General features: G+C 37.6%; 1 long non-coding RNA gene across 5 annotated transcripts in view; it reads right to left on the bottom strand.

Annotated features, from left to right (window-relative positions):
• LOC149747719 (uncharacterized) overlaps nucleotides 1-23732 on the bottom strand; it is a 65114-nt gene that overhangs the window by 35869 nt on the left and 5513 nt on the right. For 4 of the 5 annotated variants that reach the window (XR_016395394.1, XR_016395393.1, XR_016395392.1 and 1 more), the window contains exons 3-5: nucleotides 23089-23174; nucleotides 7355-7481; nucleotides 1411-5649 (exon numbers count right to left, since the gene is read on the bottom strand). This is a non-coding gene — a long non-coding RNA (uncharacterized LOC149747719). The remainder of the gene's footprint in view (nucleotides 1-1410; nucleotides 5650-7354; nucleotides 7482-23088; nucleotides 23175-23732) is intronic. The other variant, XR_016395395.1, reaches the window with a different exon arrangement.

Consider the following 23732-nt stretch of genomic DNA (forward strand, 5'->3'; position numbering starts at 1 on the left):
AGGTGAGTATGGGCTTGCAAATGCTGCTCCATGGGCCCTAATGCTGTGATACAGACATTTAGTCCAGATCTGAAAGACAACTTGAGTCATTTCAACAAATCTGCAAAACAGTCAGGTTCAAACATGAAGAGATGAATAGATATCAGTAAATTCTTTTTCACACTGCAAGCAATCTGCCTTCAGCTTTCAGCAAAACCTCAGTTTTCGGGTTACGAGGGTAACGGTTCTGAAGCAACCAGTACGATGCTTACACCAGTGCTTTCTCCCCACGATGAATAAGTTTTCAGTCTCCCCACCAGTGCTCATCCCTTCTCCCCTTAGCGTCTTGGCCAAAATTCAACCATCAGCCCAGAAAACCCTGTCCTGGTTTCATTGCCTTGTACATGACCACGTTATTTCAATCACCTTGGCACATTTATATTCCCTACTTCCTAAGGTAGGTAGTATATATATGAGATTTTAAATAAAAGAATGCCTGTAAAGTACTTAATGCTCAACTCCTAGCACAATATGAATATTCCGTAACTGCTGACTAGCATTATTATTATATCATTTACATTAAAACGAATCTGTACTTTCTTTCACACACCCATGTTCTTTGTCCCCAACTGGGGTAAAGGAAATAAATGAACACTTATTGATTATCTACAGTGAGAGCATAGAATGCAGTGTAGGCTCTAGAATTAGTGGTGTTCAAGCCTGAAACTGACCTGGATTTGAATTCCAGACCTCTCACTTACTTAGACTTTACTACGCCTCAGTTCCCTTACTGATAATTAGAGATAATAGACATTTCAGGGACCACGGTAAGGATTAAAAGTATTATAATGTTCGGATCCAGATAGGGCACTCATTACCTCATTTAATGTAAACTGTTAGATAATCTGATTGAGTTTTGAGAATCTGATAACGGCTCTGCATCCTTTTGCTAAAAATAATTAGATAGGTAGATAACTATTCATAGCATTTTGCATATAATTCCAGGGCTTTGCTAATATGAAAATCAATCAAAGGCTTTAGTTGGAACAAAGAGCTCAGAGAAATTGTTATGGGGCAAGAATTATAATTCTTCTTGAAATATAGACTATCATCCTGGAGAAGAAAGAACAACATTTTAATGTGGTCAAATTTGGGTCAAAACCATGCACTTCCGTAATGGCGTCTCTACCGGGTCTTGATCTGACTGGGATTGAAATTTCTGACGTTACTGTCCCCATCACAGACTTGAAGACCTGGCAGACAATCAAGTGCAACCTATAGTTAAAGGTCGCTCATCTAAAAAAATGGGTATGTTACCACCATTCTGACAAGAGCATTATGAAGACTAAGAAAAAGCACAAATAAACTCTCCTAACACCTGACAGCCAAGTAACACATCTTTCAGCTCTTTCAATTCTTTTTCCTTCTTACCTTACTTATTTCCTTCACGTATCTGATCTACTCAACCATGTGATGGTCTTCATCTTCAGACATCTTGCTGTCTGGGCTGTTCAACCCTGTGACAGTAAAAGCACACTCACTAGGGACTAGGAGTTTGAGAAGGACTTAGAAAATTGTTTGACACCTGGAAAACATGGCTCCAGAATAGGAAAAAAAATCTGCAAAATTGAGATAAAAACTTGTGTAATTAATATTTTCAACTAATATTACTACAACAGCAATGTTACTCAGCTTTCATATAGTTATCTATAAATTATATTGGATATGTGACTTGGGCACATTTTAATGCATTTGATAACATTGAGGGTAAAGCTTCTAAAAGGGCAACTGCCTAGGACTGAGGAAGGTTTAAAAATGGCCCTGCACAGAATGAACTAGAAGTGACTTCAATGGGAGGGTGAGGCAGAGATGCTGGACCCGGAGAGTGACAGAGCAGGCGTACATTGGAGAGAGCTTTCCTACACAGGAGAGCCAAGAATTTGTTACTTATTGAGTGGGGAGCATGAAGGTAGGGGACCCTATAATGAGAATCCTAGGATTGCTTCTAGATTTCTAACTTGGATAAATGACAGGACGGTACTCTTTGGTGAACACTAAAGGAACAGCAACAGCAGCAAAAGTCAATGCCACCTTTAAAGTAAATTTGGCAGTCTTCTCCTTTTTGAATGAGTGAAAATGCATTAATTAAAGACATACACATTCACACACCTGCTAATATCTGCTCTTCTGCAATCATGTGTTTTCTGTAGAGCGTCTAAATATCTATTCCAGTTGAAGTAGTGCTTAAATACTTCAATATGCCTCTTTTCAGCCAAAAAGAAAAACTGTCTATGACTGTTTCAACATATTTTAAATATATGTATAATCATTGCCAACTTATCTGCTCTGCAGATACTAGTTTCCTATACGATATTTAATATCTCCCTTTACTGAAAGTGTCACTGCTCAGTATTATGATTAATGTTTTTCATTTTTATTATATGTCTGAATGTTAGAATTATTGATTAATCTCTTTATTAATGGAATGATCTTCAGCACAATGTTAAATACTCTTCTTCTCTACTATTATTATAATGTTATTTTAAAGATTTTCCACACAATTACTTTAAATGGGATTTTCAGACTTTTTCAGGCTTTTCGAAGTCAGTAGGATAGGCTCCAGTGAGTAAAAGAAATGCTGAAGAACAACAATATGAATTAAACAAACTTAAGTAGTTAAGAAAGCACTAACCTAGCCATTGAGAAATATATACTAATATTTACATAGTATGTACATATAAATCAATAGTTTCAAAATGAGATAATCCACTGAACAAAATATCTTAAAATGTGAATTAAAAGATGTTGTAGGGCTTCCCTGGTGGCACAGTGGTTGAGAGTCCGCCTGCCGATGCAGGGGACACGGGTTCGTGCCCCGGTCCGGGAAGATCCCACATGCCACAGAGCGGCTGGGCCCGTGAGCCATGGCCGCTGAGCCTGCGCGTCCGGAGCCTGTGCTCTGCAACGGGAGAGGCCACAACAGTGAGAGGCCCGTGGACCGCAAAAGAAAATAATAGTAAATAGAAAATAATAATAATAAAAAAATAAAAGATGTTGTAAAACCTCTATATGATTAAAATACAAAAAAATTTATAAGCTTGGAATATAAATAATAAGTGCATTTTTGTCTGGGAGACGAGTTGTTATCTGGGAAACCTCAAGACATTTTGTAGATTATCGAAATCACGTTACTATCGATCTTGAGCATTTCTCCTATCAACTCTATAATTAGTACTGGAAATTAGCATTATGACTCTATTTCACTATCAGGAACACTGAAGAAACTATGTAAAGTGCTAAACCTTGGTTTTAACAAATAGAACACAATTCATCTGAAGAAGATGTTACAATGAACTGAGGAATTAAAAGATCTCAAAGTAGAGAAATTTCACTGACTGCAGTATAAACAACTTGAGGGTAGAGAGTTTCTGTTTTTCCTGTTTGCCCTCCAAATTTTGGAACAGTGTTATATGCACGGTGCAGGGTAATAAGCAAATATTTAACAAATGAAAAGTACTGAATTCATTACCTTGTGGTACAAATTAGGATTTCTTTTGTACTGTAACTAGAAGGTTTTAATTTCAGCATTATGACTTATTAATGTCTTTATGTGATTCCCAGTTCTGTGTCAACCAAACTTATTTGAGTGATAATTAGAGGACTTCATGTTTATCCTATCTTCTAGGATTTCACTTTTGCATATCTGTTAATTCATAATTTTGATATTTTTAGAGCACAACCAAAGACTATAAAAACACATAGAGCAAGCACTTGCTAAAGAACTCTAAATATGAACTCAGATATGAAATTAGAGCCATGCTTGGTTATACTTCTAAGTGCTTCATCTAAAGAGAGACCTGCAACACTGCTGCATGAATTAATCACCTAGGGTGACTTTTAAACCTACCAACAGCTGGCCCCTCTATCATATCTGATTTTATTCAATAGTCTAAATGATAATAATTTTTTGATCAAGAACTTTATTTTACTGGTTGTAAAGGTGCGCACATGCAGGCGCACACAATCACCAGTGCTTTTAAAAATTGCGGGACAGAATTAATCATAATTATTGAGTTTAAATGTCATTTATCAACTTATTAAAGTGCAAGCAAGCAGGGAAAATAAGCTAAAGACAAGTCTTTCGTTTTTCAATTTATTTTTAAAATGTCTTGTAGAAATCTTTATGAAATTAACACAAAATGGTGGTACCAAAAATCTTTTTGCTTTGTTTATTCCCTAGTCTGTGGCAATGTAAACAGTGCAAGTTTACCCAGAATTTAAGTTAAGGAAAGCTATACTGTATTAAGTTTAGCCAAACATTGTCTAACTTGCAATCATATTTTTTTCAAATAAATAAAATTTCTATTCTCCTCCCTCTCTCCTCATCTCCCTTAAGGTATGTCAACTCTAACCCCGCCCCCCCCATACACACAACTTGTTGCCTCTGACATTATCTCCTCTACTAGACGCACTTTTGTACTTATTGCTACACAATAGTTCAACAATAAAATGTGATAAATGCAGGCAAAGGTGTTTCAAGAAAGAAGGTAAATGTCCTTACACATTTTCAACATAGAAACAGAATTTTTCAAAAATGAGTTACAAAACAGCAAAATTTTTAAAAAATTAGTTATAGATAAAGTTTGCAGATAATGTTGTCATTCCTCTTAAAAGAAGAGGGATAAGGCACAGAAGAAATGTAGTGTTGAGGACAATGCTGTCGTTATTACTTGTTTGCCGTTTGATGGTGGGTAAAATAATTAATTTCATTGGGTTTCTCTTTCTGTGCCTCTAAAATGTGGATTCCCAGGCTAAGAAAATATTTCAAATCTTTTCTAGGTCGAAAAGTCACAGACCTTAGTGTCTGCGTACCATTTACAAAGGCCACATTTTCACAAAAGATAGCATTCTTGGAAAACACCTTTATAGAAAGAAAAAGCTATATTTAGAAAGTCCACTCAGTGTCCAGGGTTTTCTGAAGTCGTACTGCTGTTTATAACCAGGTGTAGGCCAGGAGGACAACACATTTGCTTTAATAACTGTCCAGATTTCTTGGAGTTAAAGATAAGTTTTTCATTATTCTGTTGACCTAAGAAATTATTGAAAATAAGAATTGTTCTAATTTACTTATTGAATTGCCCAGTTCTTACCTGGCCTGACATGAAAGGTGATTTAAAAGATTGCATTTAAGTTTGGACATATAGCCTTCATCCTGCTGTTTCATCACAGACCTCTTACAGGATAAACACGTGCAACCATTTTGAGTTTCTGAATGCGAGTGCTCCTTAGAGTATCTGCCCCTTATAAATTTCTTGCCAACTTACTCCACTTTGAATGCAGGTAGAAATTTATAAATTTATCCAAGAACTTATTTTTATTTTTATGAATCTTACTGGTTTTCTTTTAATACCGAGGACTTTATCAAATTCATGGACATTTGATAGAATAAAAAGCAAAAGCATAATTAGGAAAAATCCAAAAACCTCAAATAGAAAATAAGATGCTATGTTGTTAGTAACAGAAATTAGCACAAATGGACTGAAAAACTGACCACCATTGTAAACTGAGCTTTTAACTAGGGGAGTCGCCAGGAAAAGGAGGATTACCTGACTCAGGGGTCTTCTCCTCTTTCTTTGCCCTCTTTTAACAATCTCGAAAATTAAAGAAAGGCTGAAATGACAATAAAAATAATTTATTTCCCAAACCAAAGTATAAATAGCAATTTTAGCCGCTAGTGATTCTGAAATTGCCCTGAACTTTGTCCTTATAAAAATGCTCCAAGAATTACGTTTTGCAAATCCACAGATTTACTATCCATATTCAAGTCATTTATGTAGACAAAGAATGTAGCCAGCCTTATCGGTAACACAGGATGTTATAACCATCAAGCCATCAGCCACTGAAGCCACACCCAAAGCCGCACCCTGAGGGGATTCAGGATGGAGAAAACAGGATACTGGCCCTAGATAAATAAAGTGCAAATCAAGGGAATGATTCCCAGGAGACCAGATTCTTGCATCTCACCATATATAGAAAAGTGCTACATTTATTAACTTAAGATGTCTAGTTTCTTTAATTAACAGTAATCTTTTGATGTTCCAACTACCTGTTTGTTTTTTTGCAAGAACCCCTAAATACCCTGTGCCCTCCCTTACCTCTTCAGAACAGTCCCTCAGAGCTATCTGAGAGGCTGTCTCCTGACTTCAGTCCTCAGTATGTCCTCCACATAAAACATAATTCTCAACTTCTAGGTTGTGCATTGTTTTCCAGTCAACATTTAATTGTATGGCTCATGTGGGTACTATGCCTAAATGTAATGGGATGGGCTGTAAATTATTAAAACTAGATAAATTCTGTCAGCTCTACCACTAGCTGAGATCCAGGCTTTCACCTCTGGATACCTCTGGCAGATATGGGGTCCGTGTTGGTCTTAAAATTATTCTTAGAATAGTGGGGACTCATTCATTCTTTCAACACATTTTATTGCTTATATTCTATGTGTCAGTTACAGTGCTGGGTCTTGAAATACAGAAGTCAACACACGAAAATACAAGGATAAAACACATTTTCTACCATATTAACTTTTTTCATTCATTAATTCATCCCTAAGTCATTCAACACGCATCTTCTTATTGAATACTGATGAGGGGTCAAATGCTATGCTAAACACTCAGTATATAGCTGCAAACGAGATGGACAGGCCCTGATTTTGATGTCACTACTATCTTTTGTCCTGCCATATAATGGGACAGCTTCATTATTCCCTTTACCCTAAGTTTTTATCACAAATTGCTAATGAAAATAAAGCTGTTAGTGGAGTTTCAACATGCATAGGTAAATGAGAACACAGAACTCCCCTTTCTCATGTCCCGTTCTCCTCCTTCTAACTCCCTATGTGAACTCACTTTGTGCCAAGGACAAGAAGCTGTGACCCAATAAGAACCAAGCTGATTTCCTCACACTGACTGGGGCTATTGCTCACTTAGAAGACTTGATGCTTAATTTTGATAAGCAACTAGAAGACCATGGAGACAACCTATAAAAATGATTTGTCTTGGGAGAAAATACTAAAGAGGGTTAATGTGCTGTTCCACATGTCTAACCTCCTGGGATTAAACCACAGGCACCAAGATCACCAAGTGTACTTGGCAACAATGAGCTAAAAAAAAAAAAAAGCATCATACTGTTATTGTATTCATATTCCCCCAAGGCGCTCTCTGATAAACACCACAACCTCTAAGAGAATTGAGAACAGCTTCCTTGTGGGGTAGGTTATATAATATATATGCATCTTTTTCCAAGCAGTTAAATCATATCCAGCTATCAGCACACCTTACTTAAGGTGATCGTAATGTATGAGATTAAATGTTCCTACCTGATCGGAAACCTTCTTGTCCTCAATTCATTGGCTGTACTGGATTTTTTTTCTTCGGTCAGACCTTCAGACTTCTACCAGAAATCGTTCCTTTGGGGAAACCAGGCCTTCCCAGAAACTCAGGAAACTGAAATGGAGACAACAAGAGAGAAGGAAATTATTTGGACACACAGACCTCAATTGTTTGGTTTTAAGTAAACGTCCAAGCAAACATCTTCTAGATGGTATAATAACTTTAGGGAAATTCACGGTTTATAAGTTTGGGTACTCATAAACTGAGCATATTATGATAAGAGTACAGGTTGCATTTTGTGTCTTCAACTCAAGCAAAGGCTTCAAAAAAGGCCCAGTTATCCTTTGTTCATTAAGACACAAAGAGAGGGCGAAAAGGGCAAGTTTCGAAGTCTTTTTCTTTACAATTTACTTCCTTTCTTCAGTCTTCAACAAGATCTTCAGGAAATTAACTTTACTAAAGTTAATTATTCATAAAATAAACATAGGAACCTGCAGAAGACTATTTCACAGAGACCTGTAATGTACAATATCCATTGCATACATGCACCATGAGCTTGTCTTTTCTAGCACTGGCATACACAAAACTCTGTGTGTGTGTGTGTGTGCGCGCGTGTGTGTGTGTGTGCACGTGTGTGTCTTTTTCTGTGATGGAGCCATAGGGAGAAAATAAATCTATTGGCTGCAATTCAGTGATGTACGAAGATTTAAAGGTAAAGGAGAAGGTTACATCAAGTGAAACTATAAAGTCATGAGGTTGTGGTTCCAAAATAATAACAATAGCAGTCTTCTGTAACCAAGGGAGCAGGCTCCTCAAATTATAGTCACACCTGTTAGACCATCTGCCCATACATTTCACACTATCATTAATGGAAAACAAATGGCACTGTCTCTCCTTCCCTTTATCCATTGGCCATCCTCATATGAACTCTTTTTCTCTTCAAGGTCATGCTCTTTCCTATCTGTTTAAAAATATTAGGATTTAGGAGGAGTGATACGTAATGTGCCGTGCCTTGGTACTTGTACCAGTGACGGCTCTGTAAGGAGCACTGGGTTGTTAGGAGGCTATCAACTGAGTTCCCCTAGAAGCAGAACTTGAGGCGATAATTTGAGTGCAAACTGCTCATCTGGGAGGTGCTTCCAGAAAACTCAGAAGTGGAGTGGGAATTGAGAATGGAGGCATGGAAGGAAGCCAACAGAGGTGTATTACCGAATAAATTACTCCTGCAGGGAACTGCTGCCAGTACTTCAGGCGAGTTCTGTGAAACTCTACAGAACATGTCTCAGAGTTATCCCAAGAATCGGTGAGAAACTTGAAGTACTTATCTTCCAGTCCCCTCTGTCCTTGGTTGAAAGCTACACCCAGATACATTAACTCCTGTACACTTCTGGCCTGCCCTAAGGTGGATAATTGCAGGCGGCAGCATGATTCTATCAGCATATACTGGAATGATGAGTGCTGGGGAGATATGAGTGGAGCATCGAAACCATCTAATACAGTCGGGGCAGGAGATATTAATTATTGGCTTGAAAGTCCAAATGGATAACCTTAAATTCCTGGGTTTATGGTTTTACTTTGAGGTATTTAAGCATGATGTATGAGTAAAAATTTCCTCTGTTAAATCAAGTTTAAGGTCCTAACTCCCTAATCTTCTGGAAAACTGTGGTATCTTGTAACAGATTTTTGAAAAGTAACATGATTAAGATTTCAAATTGACCATTCATTCATTCACTCATTCAACACACATTTATTGAACACCTAAAGTATGTCATGGGATAAACTAGGCACCAGTGTTACTGTTATTAAAATCATTATAGTGCCACCTAGAATTCAATGTATTGTGACACTCAAGTAAGAAAATCCATAGTTACCGTAAAAGATATTACAGAGTGCTATAGGAAGACACAGTAAGACCTTAATTCATGCTGTGGACAGTAGTATATGGGCGATATCAGTAGGGCTTCCTGTAGAAGGCAATTGAAATGGATATGTAACATGAAGGAAGGGTGAAGTTTTGAGGAAAAGAGAAGATAAATTCACAGTTGCCAGAAAATGAATGGTTAAGGATCAGTCCAGAAAGGAGTTCCATTCATAATCAGTATAAGAAATGCTCACTAGGGCTTCCCTCGTGGCGCAGTGGTTGAGAGGCCGCCTGCCGATGCAGGGGACACGGGTTCGTGTCCCGGTCCGGGAAGATCCCACATGCCGCGGAGCGGCTAGGCCCCGCGAGCCATGGACACTGAGCCTGCGCGTCCGGAGCCTGTGCTCCGCAACGGGAGAGGCCACAACAGTGAGAGGCCCGCGTACCGCAAAAAGAAAGAAAAAAAAAAAAAAGAGAAATGCTCACTGGCGTGTAGGAAAAGAAGACAATGGAGAGGGGCGTAGAAGCCAGATCATGCATGGTCCATGTATGTATAGTAAGTGCTATGGTCTAGTCTTTGTGTTCCCCTCCAAATTCATACGTTGAAATCTTAATTTCCGTAGCTGATAGTATTAGTAGGTGGGGCCTTTGGGAAATGATTATGGTATTAGTGCTCTTATAAAAGAGACCCCACAGAGCTCCCTAAGCTCTTCTGCCATGTGAGGATACAATGAGAAGTCTGTGATTCAGAAGAGGGCCCTTATCTGACCATACTGGCAACCTATTCTTGAACTCACAGCCTCCGGAGCCGTGAGAAAAAAAATTCCTGGTGTTTATGAGCCACCCAACCTGCAGTATAATCTTACAGCAGCCCAAAAGGACAAAGAGAGTTTGGATGTGAGATTTTCCTCCAAGAAAGATGGGAATCCATTGAAGGATTTTACCTGGTAACTTAGAAGAGAGAAAAGTTTCATAACACAATCAGGTACTTTTATAAGAAAAATTTGTTTCTTTTTCAGAAAGATCACTCTGGAAATACTGTGACTAGATTTTTGGAGAAGTCTGATGGCAGGCCCGGATATAGAAAGATGAGTTGGTAGTCCATTAATATAAGTCAAACAAGAAAGTGGATATAAAAAGTGTGAATTTGTGGCTGAGAGTTCTTTTCTTTTACTACTTGAAAAATGTTATGTCAATGCTTCTGACTCCATAATTTTAGACAAGAAATATGCTGTCATTGGAATTGGTTTCTCAATAAGTGATGCATCGTTTCTGCCTGTCCACTTTCGAGATTTGTTTTGTCTCTACTTTTCAGAAGTTTAATTATGACGCGTCTTGACAAGGATACCTTTGTGTTTTTCCTCTTTGGATTTGCTCAGATCCTTGGATGTGTGCTTATGTCTTCTAAAAAATTGGGAACGTTTCAGTCATTATTTCTCTGAATACTTTGTCAGTCCTACGTGCTCTCTGTTTTCATTCTGGAACCTTGATAATATGAATGTTAGTGCTTTTGTTACTGTTTACAGGTTCTTGAGATCCTGTTCTTTCTCCCATCTCTACCCCTCAGCCTATTTTTCTCTGTACATGTGGTACATCGTATTGATCTCTTCTAAGTTCATGATTCTGTGCTTTGTAATCTCCACTCTACTCTTGAGCAAAGTTTTTTGATTGTTGCATTTTTCAGTTCTACTATTCTCATTTGTTTTTATTCTTATAACTTCTAGTTCTTTGTTCACATTTTCTATTTTTCCCATTTCCGTCAAGGAACACATAATTGCTAATTGAAGCATTTATGTGACAGCTTATTTAAAACCCCTGTCTGATAATTTCAATAGATGTTTTATCTCAGTGCTGGTGTAGGTTTATTGTCTTTTCTCATTTATTCTGTGATTTCCTGGTTCTTGGTGCCATGAGTATTTTTCAATTGGATTCTAAACATTGTGAGTTATTATATGACTCTGTATCCCATTTAATTTTATTATTACTTTTTAGAAGGAAGTCATCCTATTGGAGGTGTAGTATGAGGAGTGGGGGGCTACGTACAGATTTCCATTGGGCCCTACTGTCAATACCCCAGCAAAAGTGGGCACTTACATTCTCTCACTGCAGACAGACCAAGTAGAAGTTCAGCTACCCTATTGGCCCTTCTGACACCTTCCCCCCAAAAGTGGGAACATTAATATCATTCTGTTGCCTTTTAGTAGGAGTGGAAGTTCATCTCCCCAGTAGATTTCTTGACACCAGGGGAGGGGAGAGGTGAAGTGTTTGCTGTGTTTGCTGTCCTTCCTCCCACTTCATTCCTTCTTGTTGATGCCGGGTGTGGGTAGAGGGTCAGCTACCTGCTGGCCCCACTGACACCAGGGTAAGAGGAAGAGAACTGCCAACTAGCCCTGCTTGTGCCATCTCGTTCTGTCTTACTGCCTCAGGACGGTTATGGGGATTCAGCACCCCATTGGGTCTCACGGACACCATGTGTTGGGGGTTAGTGGGGTGCCTACTCCCTCCAACCTGTAACATCCTATTCTTATCGATGTCAGGGAGAGACGGAGGCTAGGTCCCACCATTGGACCCCACGACTGTGTGAGGGCAGCCCAGTGTTAACTAGCCTGTCAGGCACCACCTTTGAAAGTCTCTTTGCTAATGCAAAGGGGTGGAGGCTCAGCTCACCACTGCACCACACTGAAACAGCCCTGGTGGCGAATCAGAGCGCTGCCTCTTCTGGAGGGCAGGAGTGGGGTGGTGTGGAAGATCAAATCGTAGCTTGGCCCAACTGAAACCACAGGACATAGGGGATGGGTGCAATATTCCACTGGCACTTGGCTCGAGTAGTGTGTATATTATTGCCCAAATGGTTTTCTGTCTTTGACAACCCCTTTCCTCATACCTTGGCTAGGGGGAACGGGGGTTTTGTGTTTTCTTTTTTGAAGCTTTTTTGTCTGTTGTTCTGTTGGTGGTTATTGATTGGGGGTTCCTGTAATACCCTCTCCAGGATGTATGGGAAGCAACAGGAAACACAGGGGACTCATCACCATGTTATTCCTCAAGTCCCAAAGTCCCTAGTTAAGTCTGCCTTCTCATTTCCACCTTTCAGTGTCTTCCTATGTTTGTCTGTTGTTATGTTCAGGGTTTTAGTTTTAAGTGGAAGAACCTGGGAGAAATGGGCTACTTCACCTTCTTGGAAGCAGAGGTCTGGAGGCCTATGGATGTTACAAAGTACTGCTGACTGTAAATTAAAATTTGATGATATATACCTTGCCCTTTAAGAATTCTTCTGCTAGATGATGTGGCTTCCCAAAGTAGCTACAATTTGATTTTCATACTTCTAAAAGTCAAGTGTTTTGCCACAGTTGAAATTTAAAGATAAGCAAGAGATGAGGCTAAGATGATCTATGTGGTAACAGATTAAAGTTGGAAACATCAATATACATTCATGCTTAGCTTAATATTGCTTCATATTACCTTAACACACATGGTTATGTAGAGAGATACTTATAGATATGTCCATATACGTGGGGAATGTACACACATGTTATCTCTTTGCTCTGTCAGCTGAGAAGATCTAGAAGCAATGACATCCGGGCAGCAATTAGCACACCCCACACCCAGATCCTGCTGTCTAATGCTGTTCTCCACTAAAAAGACCTAGTTATCCTTGAAGAAATAGCTGATTCTAGGACTGGGGCAGTAAATATACAAGATTTATATACAAGGCCATCTTATAGTGTCAGAAAGTAAGGAAGTTCCAAAAAAATATATAGGATGGGGATACCTCAGAGTGGCACACGAGCCACTGAACTGAAAAGAGTTCACAAGGGTCAGGACTAGAGCAATTTGAGGAACAAAGTAACTAACGTAGAATTAGATTATGACCCAAAGTATAAAATAAAAATCCGTGAGTTCTTCTGATATAAATAAATAATTGGATACATAAATAATTGCGGGAGAATAGATAAATCTCCAGTGCAAAAGAATTCCAAATAGTTTATGTAGTACTCCATCTTAAGCATAACTCTCTATTCCTTAGTTGTGGGCTGAGCATATTGACTTCCTTCCAAAAAGTACAATATGGAGAAGGGAAAACAGTAATTTTACAATGGAGAAACCTGAAAAACACTACCTCAGCCTGGTGATCAAGGTCGACCTCAGCATTCATAATGCATATTGATACTTTGTACACTTGATGTGATCTGACAAAATAACCCTTCTACTCTTGTGGTCTTCCTCCCCCAAACACATAATCCCAATATTATCAATGAAACATGCATCAAACAAATTCTAGTAGCGGGCATCCTACACAAGCCTAACTACTCAAAATTGCCAAGGTCATGCAAGGAAAATCTGAGAAGCTATCAAACCCAAGAGGAGCCTAAGGAAACATGGCAACTAAATGTAATGTGATGTTTTGGATGAAATCCTGGAATAGAAAAAAGGACATTAGGTAAAAACTAAGGAACTGGACTAATGTATGGACTATAGTAAACAATAATGTATCAATATTTGTTCACTGATTGTAACAATGTAACATACTAATATAAGTTGATCGTCACAGAGGGAAATGGGTATAGTGTATATGGAAACACTTTATACTATCTTCTCAATTTTTCTGTAAAATTAAAACACTTCTAAAAAATAAAGTCTATAAAAACGTTGTGTTTTCTTGTTTTATGATTATGTGCCTGTATTTCCTAATAAATATGTAAATTTGCTTTGCCTTCCTTGATACTGATATTAAAGAAAATACTAAGTAACTCTGAAAGAATTTGTAACTCCAATTTAACAAGCAATAATTCTGGGTATTAACTTTTTAGGAGAACCCACTGAATCAATCAAAGCAAACTGTCTTTAAAGGCTGAATTTCTTTTCAGTGTTTAATCTTTTCTATGATTAATGCATACCACAAGCATGGTTCTCTTTCAAAGGGCAGAAAACATTGCTTGTAGGCAAGGTCTAAAATACAATGAAAGATTCATGTATGATGCTATAACAACTTTAATGTATTTTATGTTTTCAAAATGATGAAGTGTTATTTCAGTCAATAAAGTATTCACTTTTATACATTTCCTACCCACCTTTTCCCAGAACACCCACAAGGAAATGATACTATCATCTGATATTAGGCTCATCAATTTAAATTGGAGTTTTTGGTAGCTGTGGTTGCCAACGGTACTGGAATGTGTGATACTTTTACAAATCCTCTCCATGGCAAAATCTGATCTTCACAAGGTAGATCACAGTACGTGCCTAAGGCCAATGACATAGAGCTTTGTAGCTAGATTACCAAGCATTTTACTTAGAGGCACAATAGAATGTAGAAAAGGCCATTTCTCCTTCTGTCTTTTTCTGCTCAAAGGTCACTCACCATCTCAGAAGTTTTCCATAAACTCAGACTATATAATGTCACTTAATGTGAATGTAGCTCAACATTCTGTTTTAGTACAGCTAATCTCACATTATTTTATTGGTCCTAAATATGTAAATCATCAGCAAAGTTTTGTACTTAACTTTTTTTTTGGATGTGGACCATTTTTTAAAGTCTTCATTGAATTTGTTACAATACTGCTTCTGTTTTATGTTCTGGTTTTTTGGCTGCGAGGCATGTGGGACCATAGCTCCCCGACTAGGGATTGAACCCACACCCCCCTGCATTGGAAGGCGAAGTCTTAACCACTGGACCGCCAGGGAAGTCCCTGTACTTAACTTTTAAAAATAATTAAAATAAGCTATTCAACACATTTTTCCTAAAAAAAAAAAAAAAAGTAATTCTTCTTAGGCTGGCCCTGGGCACATACATGACTTTGCCATTTTTTCCATGGATTATTTTCTTATCTGTTCTACTGTGTCACATTTCTTCTACCTTCTCAAAAAGAAGCATTTAAAAATTCATCTACGCGTTCATGCATTCATACATTTATTAAATAAATCTACTGAACACCTACATACGGCACAGAAAAGGAGGCAGAAAACTAATCTGGGTTGCACAGAAAGTAATGAACTCAGTTAAAATTTTTGGTGAAAACAGGTGTTACTCAATCTACTGGAAATTACATTTCATTATGGGGACTCACACACTCAAGGAAAACCAAGACCTAAATAATAATAAAGTAATAAAAGCACTAGCCATTTACTGAGTGCCTGCTTTTACCTGACTCTGAAACTCTAAAATCATTACGGATGTTTTGAGGATTGTCTGATATAATTGTAATTTCTATTTTACAGATGAAAATAACAAGGTTCAGAGACATTAGGTTACTTGCCTAAAGTGAAGTGGCCCAGAAACTACACAACTGGAAATTGAACCTTAGATTTCATAATGCCAAAATCTGTGCTTTTAATCACAATGTGTGTGTGTGTGTGTGTGTGTGTGAGAGAGAGAGAGAGACACAGAGAGAGAGAGAGAGAGAGAGAGAGAGACAGAGAGAGACAGAGAGAGAGAGAGAGAGAAAGAGAGAGAATGTGTTTAATAGAGAACTTCTGAGAAATGGCAAGAAAACTGCCAGGTACCCATAAAACAATAATTTAGGAGCTTCTTACTATACAAGTAATTGTTAATCATATGGCTGAACTAAGGATCTCTCACTTTTGAACTAAGAAATCAAAAGCTTCCAGAAGTTGAGTCTAAATTTTACACTTACATAAGATACTTCATACAGAATGCTAAAGTATACTAACTAAAGAGTTCTGAAAATACTGGAAGCATTCATACTAGTATGATTTCATAATGTGGATAATAGAGGATTTAAGAAATTGGCAGATGCAACTGCAGACTCATTTCTTATCATTTCTGTGAAGGGCAAGATAAATCAATAAAATGAGAAAAATGAAAAAAGAATGGCTAGCAATTTTAGGTAGTTTGCTTCATCTCCATACTAGGAAAGACTAAGCAAAAAAAAAAACTTCTCGAAATTTTATTTTGAAAGCACCTACAAGTGTATATGGTCTTTTTATACCAAATAACTTGGAATTATGAACTGTCCAATAAGTCTAATCTTCTCTGATGATAAAATTGCTGGCTTTATTTGAAACTATGAAATGAAAAGTGAGGTAATAATCAGAAATTCTTAAGAAAAGGAGTAGACAAAACAAAATTCTAAGAGTTGTGTCAAAAAATATTTTGAAACGAACATAAAATCCCCATTACTGGTACAGAGCTTTTAAAACTTTATCTTGGTTTTAAGCTTTAATAAACATTGATATGTTTACATAATTACTGTCATAAGGAAGACACAATTTTAGGTCAGCTTTCTTCATTGTTTCTTTATTAAGCATTATTTTATTTTGCTCCATCATCTTGTAATTATAATATAGTAACTGTGTCACTTTCTACTAAGTGGATATAATTTCCTAAACTGTTTTCCTATTCTTAACAATTAAAGGTGTTTCCAATGTTTTGTTATTACAAATGACATGACAATGAGCATCTTTATATAATAATTTTCTGGATTATAAATTATTTATCGGCATAAGCTTCCAGAATTAGAATTAATGTGTAAAAAGCTATTAACATTTTTATCTTGCTAGACATTGCCAAATTACTTGTCAAAAGATGGAACCAAATTATATTGCAAAAATCTTTGCCAACAGAAAACATTATATACAATTTTTGATTTTGCTGAATTATTAAGTTGGAAACCTATGTTCCATTTCTTTGAATTCTTTGATAACAGCGTGCTGCTGCAGGCTGCGAGGGCAGCCATGTCCATGAAGGCTCCCCAGAGCTGGCGCGGGGAAGTGGAAAAAGGTAAAAAAAAAATACGAATTGTATTTTCCCTCGATTGTTATCTCTCATTCTTTTCTGCCTCTGTGTAACTTATATCCAGGTAGCTGGAGAAACATCATGTGGCAGGGAAAATTGGTATTCCAATAAATTAATAAACACCAACTTCAAATGGATTTTCAAGACTGGAAATATTGCTCTGACTTACAGTAAGTTCTTTCTAATTCTCCTTAAGGACTATTTTCTTAGAAGCTTTCCCTACCCTCCTCAAATTTTCCTCCATCCTCTCTACTTCCTTCACTCTGAGCTGGTGAGGCGCTTCCTAACTCATTAGCAACACAGAAGTCAGTAAATAGTCCACTGCCAAATCCGTTAATTCATTAGCATTTGCATTGATCTTTGTATTCCCTTGCACTACAGGAGTTCAAGTTCAAAGGCCACGTGCACTACAGATAGCATTTCATTTTCTCTCATCTTCTCAAGTACTTCACAGCACTGCATTTTCTACAACCCATCTACTCCTTATGAATGATTCTTGCCAAAATTCAACCTCATTCTAGACTAGTAACTCCAACTTAAAATGTTAAAAACTATACGTGTAACACGAAAGCCTCCCTCCTCCTCTAATCCCTGCATATCTTCTTTAGCCAATTCATGTCTGAACTTTTCAAAATTGTTATCATCATATATTGTTTCCATTTCCTCACGTCCCATCTACTCTATAATTTACATCCATCTGACTTCCCTCACCGTAATCTCTCTGCCCACTGTCCTGAAATTTTACTTATGAAGGTCACCAGCGATCTCCATGTCAGTATAGCCAATGAATAGTTTTTCTCCTATTTCTAGGCTCTTTCCTTCTTTAAAAAAGAAAAAGAAAAACAAAAACCATTTTTTTTCCTCTATCCTTTCACACTCTCATCATCTTCTGTCCTGGTATATTTTACTGGCTTTCCGTGTTTAATCTGATTTCTAATATTCTATGAGTTTCCTTTATCTTCAGTGGAATAAACCACTATATGAAGGATTATTCTCAACAGTTAGTTCTCATAATAACAGTACTAGTAGCAGCAGTCAATACTTCTATAATGCTTATCATGTGCCAGACACTATTCTAAGACACTGTTTAAATACATATATATAGACACACACACACACACACACGAAGTTTTCCTCCTCATAGGCGTATGAAATAAGCCGATTATTATACCCATGTTACAAATGAGAAAACGGAGGCAATGAGAGGCCAAGGTCACATGATCAGTACTTGGTGAAGCCCCGCCTGAGTTAATGCTGGAACTTTAGAGGAGACAAGTTAAATAATGTCTCACAGATTGGCCTTAAAAGTGAGCAACATTTAATTAATGACTTGTGAAAGTATCAGAAAAAAAGGGGACATTTTAAATTGAATGGGATCTACTAAGTCATGGATCAGTAACTAAGAATGACTCTTATTGAATGAAATCATTTTTCATTATTCTTTTGAAAGAAGAATAATCTTGTGTTAGTGTTTCACAGTTTTTTTTTTCATTCACATATTTATTCTTTATTAGACACACATTTCCTACACACCTACGTGCCAGTGTCCGCTGCAAGCCTTGGAAGCAAAAAATTACAAAGTCCCTGCTCTTAAGCAAATGTCCAGTGGTGGAGGAAGACAGAGTAAACGTGTAAATAAATGTTGTACAGTGACAGAAATACGACTGGACAAAGGGATGGAGAGGCACTGAGGAGGCAGGTCTCTTTGGTCAAGATAGTAGTGGTGGCGTTTGAACCGAGACCTTAACGATAAGAGGGAAATTGGTCTGGGTAGATGGATTAGCCAATCTAAAGCTGGGAGAGCAAGAAGTAGAGCTTGTTGCATCTGAGGGACTGAAAAGGACAACTGTGCCTCGAGCCCCATGAAGGTCAGGGAAAGATGTAGTAAGTGACCAGAGCACACGGTCTCTGTGAGCCTGGCTAAGTAGTTGAAAATTTCATCTCTTTACAATAGATAGCCTTTAGAGGTTAGAAGCAGTGCAATAATAGCGTCTGATTTGTGCTTTTTAAAAGACTACTTTGACTGTTGAATGTCCTACAAAAGCAAAATACCTGTGTCTCTATGAAGCGCAGATAGTAAATTTTAAAAAGCCCAATGAGCTCATAAGCAGTTGGTTGACTAACTGTTATCATTTATCTTAACTAGACTTCATTAATAGAAGCTTGGTGACCTTGGGGTCCTGGGACATATTAGATTAGGGCAACCCAGCTATTTTCAAATAGTGTGATTTGAAGAATCCTTGAAATTGTTAGGGTCCAGGAAGATTATTTTATTGCTGGGGCTGGATGGGAAGTTTAGAATAAGAAAAGAAAGTATGATGGCTGGCTTCCATCTATTCTCCCTTTCTCTGGGAGAAATGATGGTGGGGTGACTACTTTGCTGTTGACCCAATGCTTCAATTTCAGAGCTGGTTCAATCCAGTAACTATTTGCTGAACAACTATTATATGTTAGGCACCCAGCTGCAACTGGGAATATAAAGAGAATAATTAATAAGAAAAGCAGGTATTACTAACAAGAGACAGGCACTGTGCTAATGCTTAACACGCACCATCTCAAGTTACATTAATTTACACACTAACCATAGGAGGTAGATGCATTTATTATACCATTTTCCAGGTGAGAAATCTAATCCCTTTAAGGGGCTTAAGTTACTTCTCCAAGGTTACACAGCTAGTTAGGGGCATAGGCAGTATTTGGACTCAGGTCTGGTATCAGCACCAATTCTCTTAGCCATTATGCTCTCTAAGGACCTTACTTGAGAAGTTCAGATTATACATATATGGGTACAACCAACCCTAAGACCATCTGGCAAAACTGGCTGCTTGAGAAGTCCTGGATTTATGTAAGATGCTCTTGGAATGGAGAAGATCGTGAAGGAGGGTCCCCAAAACACACTCTCTATACTAAGGGGCAACAGAAGAGAGAAAGAATTAGCCTACAGCAGTATGATATTGAGGACCAAGAAACAGTGTTTCTCTCTTTTGTGAACAGTTATTAAATTATTTCTACTTCAGAATATCAGAAAGAAATCACAGGACTATGGACAGTTTGCTGAGCCACCCTATCTATCTTAGCGTGAATCCTGGCAGGTGTAGAGCTCATAGTATGACCCTGGCACCTAAGTGTAGTTAAGTAAGCTTTCATTTTTCTTCGGCCTTAAAGCAAAGCAGCTTTCTGATAGGTATAATTTAGGAAAGTCTTCCAAGAAAATAGTTAAAGTCCACTTTAAATATCTCAGAGAAAAGCAATTTTGCAAAAGATCTATCAGCAAAAGCAAGGCCAAACACACCAATTATTTAGTGAGACTTGTATTGTTATATCATTGCTCATGTTGTTTCTTTATGCATTTACCTGGAAGAAGGCTTTTAATGTTCAACAATTCTCAAAGAGATAAAGACCCACACTGATGTGCCAGAAAGAGCTTTGCCCTGGAATTAGATCAGTTTAGGTTTGGCTACTTACTAGAATTAGGTAACATTCTTAATCTTTCTGAGCCTGTCTCCTATCTGCAAATAGGGATACCACTATCTATTACAGAGGGATGTGCTTAAATTAAATGACACATGTAAGTGAAATATATCCTTCCAGGCTGAGAACATACCTAGTAAATGTTAAGTGATCTGCAAATATTCTGCTTTCTTGAAACGGATGAAACCTGTTATCATGATTTTAACCAATGGTCTAAATATCAAGACAATATTTAGTTAAAAGTTATAGCTGTTCTTTCACTGTCCATCTGCATTTTCACATATTCTAACATATTCTCCTTGATAAATTGTGTCAATATTAGTAACATTTGTCATTTCAGCTATTACTGTTCATATGTTTAAAATATTTCAATGTGATATAAGTCGTTACTCAAAGGGATGCCTAGCTGGCTTTGTCAAAGATTTATTTTAAGTAAAAATAAAAGACTCATTTTCACCAAGTTTGATTGAACAGTGTATTCATTAACTGTATGAACTTTCTGGCCAACCCAATACAGTAGCCAAGACATGGAAACAACCTCAGTGTTTTCTTGTGGATGAATGGATGAAGAAAACGGGGTGCATACAACCTACTATTATTCAGCCATGATAAAGAAGGAAATCTGGCTATTTGTGACCACATGGGTGGGTTTGGGGGGCATTATGCTAAATGAAATGTCAGACAGAGAAAGATAAATACTTTATGATCTCATATGTGAAATCTAAAATACTGAACTCATGATAGAAAGAATGGAATGACGGTTGCCAGAGCTGGGGGTTGGAGGTGACGAAAATGAGGGAAGATGATCAAAAGGTAAAAACTTCTAGTTATAAGACAAGTGAGTAATGGTGATGTAATGTACAGCTCGGTCACTACAGTTAACAATACCGTATTTTATGTTTGAAAGTTGCTAAGAGAGTAGATCTTGAACGTTCTCATCACAAAGATAACATATGTAATTATGTGGGTTAACTAAACTTATTGTGGTAATCATTTCGCACACTATATATATATATATCAATCATCACATTGTACACCTTGGACAGATACAATATTATATATCAATTAAATCTCAATAAAACTGCAAAAATTTCATTTATATTTTAGCATAAATATATCAAATTGGGTTTCTTGACAAGATGAATAATAACTATAGATAAAAGGAAATAAGATATTGTTGTTGCTGTTGTTTGCTTTTCCAGAGTGCAAAACACTAAAAAGGGGGGAGGTGAGTATGGGCTTGCAAATGCTGCTCCATGGGCCCTAATGCTGTGATACAGACATTTAGTCCAGATCTGAAAGACAACTTGAGTCATTTCAACAAATCTGCAAAACAGTCAGGTTCAAACATGAAGAGATGAATAGATATCAGTAAATTCTTTTTCACACTGCAAGCAATCTGCCTTCAGCTTTCAGCAAAACCTCAGTTTTCGGGTTACGAGGGTAACGGTTCTGAAGCAACCAGTACGATGCTTACACCAGTGCTTTCTCCCCACGATGAATAAGTTTTCAGTCTCCCCACCAGTGCTCATCCCTTCTCCCCTTAGCGTCTTGGCCAAAATTCAACCATCAGCCCAGAAAACCCTGTCCTGGTTTCATTGCCTTGTACATGACCACGTTATTTCAATCACCTTGGCACATTTATATTCCCTACTTCCTAAGGTAGGTAGTATATATATGAGATTTTAAATAAAAGAATGCCTGTAAAGTACTTAATGCTCAACTCCTAGCACAATATGAATATTCCGTAACTGCTGACTAGCATTATTATTATATCATTTACATTAAAACGAATCTGTACTTTCTTTCACACACCCATGTTCTTTGTCCCCAACTGGGGTAAAGGAAATAAATGAACACTTATTGATTATCTACAGTGAGAGCATAGAATGCAGTGTAGGCTCTAGAATTAGTGGTGTTCAAGCCTGAAACTGACCTGGATTTGAATTCCAGACCTCTCACTTACTTAGACTTTACTACGCCTCAGTTCCCTTACTGATAATTAGAGATAATAGACATTTCAGGGACCACGGTAAGGATTAAAAGTATTATAATGTTCGGATCCAGATAGGGCACTCATTACCTCATTTAATGTAAACTGTTAGATAATCTGATTGAGTTTTGAGAATCTGATAACGGCTCTGCATCCTTTTGCTAAAAATAATTAGATAGGTAGATAACTATTCATAGCATTTTGCATATAATTCCAGGGCTTTGCTAATATGAAAATCAATCAAAGGCTTTAGTTGGAACAAAGAGCTCAGAGAAATTGTTATGGGGCAAGAATTATAATTCTTCTTGAAATATAGACTATCATCCTGGAGAAGAAAGAACAACATTTTAATGTGGTCAAATTTGGGTCAAAACCATGCACTTCCGTAATGGCGTCTCTACCGGGTCTTGATCTGACTGGGATTGAAATTTCTGACGTTACTGTCCCCATCACAGACTTGAAGACCTGGCAGACAATCAAGTGCAACCTATAGTTAAAGGTCGCTCATCTAAAAAAATGGGTATGTTACCACCATTCTGACAAGAGCATTATGAAGACTAAGAAAAAGCACAAATAAACTCTCCTAACACCTGACAGCCAAGTAACACATCTTTCAGCTCTTTCAATTCTTTTTCCTTCTTACCTTACTTATTTCCTTCACGTATCTGATCTACTCAACCATGTGATGGTCTTCATCTTCAGACATCTTGCTGTCTGGGCTGTTCAACCCTGTGACAGTAAAAGCACACTCACTAGGGACTAGGAGTTTGAGAAGGACTTAGAAAATTGTTTGACACCTGGAAAACATGGCTCCAGAATAGGAAAAAAAATCTGCAAAATTGAGATAAAAACTTGTGTAATTAATATTTTCAACTAATATTACTACAACAGCAATGTTACTCAGCTTTCATATAGTTATCTATAAATTATATTGGATATGTGACTTGGGCACATTTTAATGCATTTGATAACATTGAGGGTAAAGCTTCTAAAAGGGCAACTGCCTAGGACTGAGGAAGGTTTAAAAATGGCCCTGCACAGAATGAACTAGAAGTGACTTCAATGGGAGGGTGAGGCAGAGATGCTGGACCCGGAGAGTGACAGAGCAGGCGTACATTGGAGAGAGCTTTCCTACACAGGAGAGCCAAGAATTTGTTACTTATTGAGTGGGGAGCATGAAGGTAGGGGACCCTATAATGAGAATCCTAGGATTGCTTCTAGATTTCTAACTTGGATAAATGACAGGACGGTACTCTTTGGTGAACACTAAAGGAACAGCAACAGCAG

The sequence above is a fragment of the Delphinapterus leucas genome, chromosome 13 (genome assembly GCF_059928025.1).
Source record: "Delphinapterus leucas isolate spDelLeu-1000000601 "Yukka" chromosome 13, BTC_Dleu_Yukka2, whole genome shotgun sequence".
In the NCBI taxonomy this organism is placed as follows: Eukaryota; Metazoa; Chordata; class Mammalia; order Artiodactyla; family Monodontidae; genus Delphinapterus; species Delphinapterus leucas.